The sequence below is a fragment of the Schistosoma haematobium genome, chromosome 2 (genome assembly GCF_000699445.3).
Source record: "Schistosoma haematobium chromosome 2, whole genome shotgun sequence".
Classification (NCBI taxonomy): domain Eukaryota; kingdom Metazoa; phylum Platyhelminthes; class Trematoda; order Strigeidida; family Schistosomatidae; genus Schistosoma; species Schistosoma haematobium.
In genome coordinates, this window is record NC_067197.1 from 26,874,464 (window position 1) to 26,881,824 (window position 7,361).

Below are 7,361 nucleotides of genomic sequence, written 5' to 3' on the forward strand. Positions count from 1 at the left end.
AGACGCAGCTAGCTCGTCTAAGGCGTTGTTCTGGAACGAGACCAGAACTGCTTGCACCTGTTGGGGAAGTTTTGACAAGAAGAGTTGTTTGAATAGACCTTCGTCGAAAGTTCTTGGGCCTATTACCTCTCTCATCCGTTGCAACATGTCCGTCGCAGAACCGTGTTGCAGGTCGATGTTATTGAAGAGTTGATCTAACCTTTGTCGATCGGTTAGGTCTCCTCGTTTAAGAATCGAGCGTTTTAAGATTTCGTAAGGATCGGAAGCATCACTAGTAAACATACTAGGTGTTACGTACCTGTTGAATTCCCGCGGTAGTGCCTTGACTACTGCGAGGAATTGTGCACGGGTGTCGATCACGCCGTGCTCGGAGAAGTCGGCTTCTGCGTAGCAGAACCAGGCTTCGATGTTGTCGGGCCAGAAAGGCATCAGTTGAAACGAAGGTGGGGACAAAGTCTTAAGCTTGAGTACTTTAGGTGTCTGTTCAGTCATGATGAAGTATGAAGTACGATAATGAACGAGGGGAAAATATATATATATCCAAGAAAAAACACGAAAAAAAATCACAATGTTTAAAAAAAAAAATCAAAAATAAGGCAATGATATATAAAAATCCCAAAAAGGAACAGACTCACAGTTGCAATTAGGTGTACCAGATCACGTCGGGTTCACCAATGGTGATGTCACAGGTATTCAGTGTTTGACAACGCTTCTACCAGTAACACCTTATGTATTTCGTTCCCACCAAGAGAAATCAAAAGACAGAGTCGAGGAGATCGGAAGAGTATATTTGGCGATGACCAATATATCGGGATTCTCTGATCTAATCTGGCTAGCGATTGCGGTTGATGTTGAGCACGGCGTTACCACACGTGATCTGGTGCGGATGCCTGACCGAGCGCCTTCAGCTAGATGAGTCCACTAAAACATATGGTCAGCATCCAATGTCGAAAACTTACAGTGCTATTTATTTTGGGGATTTATTTACCGCTACAGTATTGTTCAAGTATTCATTCACTTCCTTATTTTGTATAAGCGTTATATTCCCTATTATCTTATATTGAATGTTGAGAGCCTTTGTTTGTCTGAACAGATAATCCCACGCTCCACTGTGACTGCGCGAAGATCGAAATAAAGACCTATTCACTACTTGTCTGGTTTCTTTTATCAATAGCACGAGGGTTACCTTAAGGCACGAAAGACACTCTCAAGGTCACTTTAGCGTCGGTATATTATAGTCTCACCGATTTAATTGGTTGATGATAAGTAATAAGATGGATTATATAGAATAAGAGTGAAACGGGTATGGTAATGACAGAGATGAGAAGAAAATATCTGCATGCAGTGATGGTAACCATGATAATTTATGAGATATACATCATACACAGTTGTTCCAAGGGAGAGACAGTAATCCATAAGTGCGTACGTGTTAGTCATGTCTCCTCTTTAGGCCATGCACCTAGATGGCTGATGGGGTATTCCTAAATGGGACGATTCTAAGTCAGAATAAAAGAAAAGTACCTAGGTGTTTGCTAGTTGACGTTCAATATTCCTAATTTCTCCTGGTTTACACCTTAGTTGGTGGTTAAAGTGTGTTGGCCAGTATCGTGAGGACTGGCCGCCATATGGTTTCCTCTTTATCGACTATCCCATTAGTAAGTTGTCCTGTACGTGGGCTACTGGTCCAATTAAACCAAAACCAATGTTTGTTTTATTTGTCTTTATTTGCCTTATCGATCTAGGTTAGCTTTCATAACACTTATGTTACTAGAGCGGTCGGTTTTCAAGCTGTAACATAAATGAAGTTCCTCGATTAAGTCCTTACACTTTTGCAGATCATGGACATTAGAAGCATGTTCCTAAAGGCATTGACGTTTAACATACAAGGTAGCCTGGACACGATGATAACCCTGGTGGTGTGAATGCCCATACTACGTGATAGTTAACACCACTGTTGAAATCGTGTTCGTTTACTTTATTACAATATCACTATTCACAAACATCCTGTTGGTACGTAAGTATTGTTAGGATTTTATTTCGGGTTTCTTCAGAAATGCACTTATACACATGATTCTAGCATCTACTAGAACCGTTATTTTGTGAATAATCATACTCGTTGGTCTTTGTGCGTCTGCTGATCTTCTAGAGCGATCTATTACTACCCATAAAACTTTGTGTCATACTGTGGTTTAAAAACGTTGCTATGGATCGCTTCGGGTTGTCAGTACAGTTTCTTCATTAGGTGTGCTGAATCTAAAGTTATTATTTTACTATGTTTTGGCTCCTATACAGAAAGCATAGTTTGGCTGAAATAAAGCTATTTCACAACATTGTATAGCATTTACTCCACTGTTTTTCTTATCAAAAACTGCCTTGTTTTCTAACAAGCTACTATGAGATGCTGAGATGTCGAATAATATCAACTGTTTGAGTACTTGGATATCCTAGTGAGGATAGATACTGTAGCCTCCAATAAGTTCTTATGCTCCTCGATTGTCAGTTCAGTAAGAGTACCTGTTCTACACTGGGTAAACACACCAGAAACACGAACAGGGGTGACGTAACATAAACCTGTAGCAGTGCCCATGTATTTCGTCATCACAGCGACAGCGAACCAAGCCACTACATATATTACATTCTATTACTGAGCTCCTGGATTTAACGAGCAACGAAAACGTGATACATTTATTGCCATTTTGCTCCTCCTCAGTCGTAGTCTGTAAAACAGGTAGTCGAGGATACCATTTGTCCTATTTCTTTTTTGCTTAATATGCTTACTAGTATTAGGGAGCTAGGTGGGAGTGTACCGTTCTTATATATTTAGAAATTCAGTTATGTTTGACATGAGCGATCTATGTTGTACACAATACTCTAAGAATCTTTATCTGGTGTCGTCTTAGGCTTTCTTATGACACAGAGATGACCGACTTATTCTTAACCCCTGAATTCATACATAAATCTCACTTAGTTATCCTTGTTGTTTTAGTGTATGTACCAGTGGCAACGCTATAACTGCTCGTGCTACTCGATAGATTAAACTGTTATTTGGTTTGGAGGGGAGGGACGAGGGATGAAATTTTCTGAAGAGAGAAGTTAGAGATAAACGAACATATGATACAACAGAATAGAATGTTAAAGACACTCAAAAATGCGACGTTAATTTTGACGGTTTATGAAAACAACTTCGTGTGGATTTAGCAACTGATTGACTGTTCCTATGTTTGCAAGAAATGAGCGTATGCATGATGAAGTTGAATCAACTAGGAAGAGTGAAGTCGATCAAGATAGCCAGATGTTTCGTACAATAGAACAGCCTTAATATGATTACGGTTGTCAGATTTGTTATTGCCGTTGCCCACCAGCATGGTGATCACGCAGTTCGTATCCTCGGAAGCATTTAAATTTTTGTGTGTGGATATTTTCAAATATTAGCAAGAGATGAAGCAGCCTTCGCGTATTCAGTTAATGTAGAAGCTAAATTTGTTTAGCATGGTGATCTGTGGCGAAGTGCTTTAGTTATGTCACGGATATTTTTGTAAACAATTTAATACTAATCTAGTGCATCACAATTTTTTAAGAACCAATGATCCTTTCCTCACAAGACATTTCTTATCTCACTGGAGTGAAGTTGAAGTTTCAGAATTCGGTATTTAGTAGCGATTCAGGTGTATTGAAATTTGGTTTGAGGAAGAACAACTGTGAACGCGATATTGATTTGGTGAATTATAGTTAAATGACAAGCGTTTTAAAGACAGGAATGAAACGATGTATGGAATCAGATGGTGTTTTTGTATTATCCGAATAAGTTGAAAATGTGTGACTTAATAAAATTTTTATTGTCAGTGAGTATATAGTTTTACATTGCGAACCGAATTAAGATACTTGACCACTGGAAAGCAAGAGGAACAGGGCAGCTACTTCACCTTAGCAATTAACTTAGCAGCTGTGCACCAGTGACCTCACTAATCATTAAATCTAGGACCTACTGATGATACGGGAAGCGCCTATTCTCCTGACGACTGTTATTGCATAGATTACATTTCTAACATAAGTAAATTTACAATATTGTGGGTCCTTATATTAGGACGGAACCGTTGGTGCTTCTTGATTCCTAAACTGTGATCCGTCGTTACTGCAAAGTATAAAATAATTAAATAAGTCCGTTGAATACTTTTTCATTCCACTCCAAGTCCTAAACTCACATAAGTATGCAAGAATTTTCATGAATAGTAGTGACAAAGATTCTTAAAAGTTAACTTGAAGTATCAAGCGATTAAATCTACTGCACAAAGATAGTGTCAAAAGATCTGTTTATGGTTCATTGCTCTTTTATTTTGTGTTAATATGTTGTTCAGCAAGCGTATTTGGATGATTTAGTTCGACACTATAGAAATAGTTATGTGACAGTTATACGAAATAGTATTAAATATAGCTTAAAAACAGGTAATTGATAGATATATACAAAACGTTCTCTTTCAGAAAAAAATGAAATAAAACTGAAGTCAAAAGAAAAATGGTTTACATACCTGAATGCATATAAACATTGCTAGTTAACGAATGTGTAAATACGTGTACAAAGAAGCTATAACACAAAAACTACTTCAGATATTATGATGCACGGACGCTGAAAGAAACGATTGTGGTGGTCGGTATTGGATATAATCCTTAAACTTCGTATACAGCTCGTCTTGATAACCGTTTATATAACGTCCCAACCGTATATTAATCAGAAGGCAAATGCGGAGTGTTGATTACGTTTATTGCGAGACCACACACATATATCCAAATGTACAGATGCGTTAAACAAGCATAGAAGAGTTGTGCCGAAAGGCGAGCAAGCAAGCGAGAGCAAGAGCAAGACGAGAGTGCGTGTGTGTTGAATATGAATAACATGGACATATATATACCATGTGAAATGAATGAGTAATCGAATCAAATAAGCAGTTAGTAGTAAGACTAGCAGAGTGAATAAATGAGTAGGCGCTAAGCTATGTTCAAGCATATGCATTTCATACAAGCACAATAATAATAACAGTACAACAAGTTGTTATAGCATGGATGACTTTGTCCATTAACTAGGTCAACAAAAGACCTTAACTGGACTAAACTCAATTGCACGTGAGTCGCTATACGATAATGATACCACTGAGACTTTCTGTTTAGTCTTAGGTTTCTGTCTTAATACTTTTTTAACTATGGTTATATGAACAGAGTAAACGGCTGATACTGGAGTATTAATTCCACTTATAACCCATACAGCCATTGTGACATAACATGTTTGACTCATTGAGAAAAGACATTCCAGGAGATTGGATGATATGGACATGAAGCTAGGTTATATTCCGTACTTTGAAGGATTAAAATATAACAATGTGCAAAAACTCGGTGATCGAAACTATAGAGATGATAGATATGGGAAACTTCTCACCAGGAGATTCTCAATAATACCAAGGATATTTGACCATACTGAAACTAATTAATTCGGTAGCAATGTAAAATATCTATTAAAATACATATTTTTAGAAGTTATCGGGCTCCGAATTTCAAATCCTCTGTTTCGTTTGCGAGTACTATAGGATGTTGTTAGCTATACATTTCGATTCCTCAAACTAGGGGCTAATAAACACTCTACTAACACTCATGTTACGTAGTACTATGAATAAATAAATGGATTGCTTCATTCTTTCCCATAAACCATAATACTAATTGGTTTGGAAATAAAAATTTGAAGACCATGGATACACAAAATCTACGTCTGAGACCTCAAGTCAAAGCACTATAAAATTTTCTGAAGACGTCAAAGCATCCGTTTGACTCCACTGACGATAATAAATGAAATATAATTTCTCACTTAAGTCCTTATGCATAACGTGCACTACTCCCAATGAATAACGGTGGTACTAAAAGGCAAGTATGAAATATTCTGTAAAAGCTTGTTTCAGGGATTTGTATTCAAGCGGACAAAAGACCAAAATGGATAGACGAAAGTAGTGTGGCCCTTGACGTTTGATAGCCAAATGGCAGTCAGTTCAACATGATTAGGCTTTCATATCAGATGAGTAATTTATCAATTACAGATGTATAAACAAGCGACCAATTATTCTATCGATAAAGATAGAAAAACATACACGCACATATATACATAAACGCTCAAGCCTAAAAGTGGATACTTGATAAGAACAAACATATGAGTGTACGGGACAACTTTAAAAAACGACAAACATTTTTCTGTTCGACAGTTACAATCAACCTACGTACATATTAGATTCACGATCACCTCACAGTTAAGTCGAATCCTTTAGAACTTAGTTGCTTGAAAGGTACTTTGAGTGTCCTCGTTATTACAAGTTATGTAACTTTGAATTAGACTATGAGATCAACCTCAACAAAGAGTGAGTATCTCCAAGCAAAAGTCATATCTTGATAGATAGTAATTTAACATTTTGTTACATCCAGTGACATTTCTTCAGCCCTAAAGTAACATGCATTTTAGTTTCGTGTACATTAAATACCGATATATGTGGATTATCGTCTGTTAGCTTTTGAAGATGACCAACTACCAAACCAGTATAAAAACATTAGTAAAAGTGCCTCACAAGATCAGCAATTGACATCTTTATCACATGCTACTGACTCGTTTAACTTGTGTCAGATGAGTGATTTCGTGAACTTAAAACATGGGAGCACCGGCAAATTTAGGACCTATTTGTGGATTCAAAGAAATTCTTTAGAAACTAGTCACACACTCGAACAAACTCGTTGCAATTTATTGGGTAATATTTGACGGATTTCCATAAGAAAACATTATCCGATCAGAGAACTCGTGGGATTTCCATGGCACAAAAATCTATTACTACTGGGTTTTATAGTTGATCAAAAATATAAAAACACGAATTTACAACAATATGAAATGACTAGGGTGTGATGTTTGTACTGACTAATAATTCCCTAGTACATCTTTCAGATCTTGGCTCAAGTTCCAAGTTCAAACGTTCGATTATATTCACGGTGTTCACTTTGAATCGGATACTGATACGTTTTGGACTATTAGAGTGCGAGTTAGATAGTACGAAGAACAACTTGTTAGATTGGTGGGTTCGACTACTTCTGATAATCTCATAAGACCAAATATTGAGTTGGTTACCTGAATGTAATGAGTCCAAGATAAACCAGATGAATATTGACAGCACAAACTGTACGTTTTAAGCGACCAGGTGAGTTAAAGACAATTGAGAGAGAAAACTGAGTGTGATTGTTAGTGCTTGTACTAATGAACGAAAATCAGTATGACATAGTTACATAATGAAATTAACATGTCATAGTAAATAAATTTATACAGTAAGTAACATATAATGTGCAAG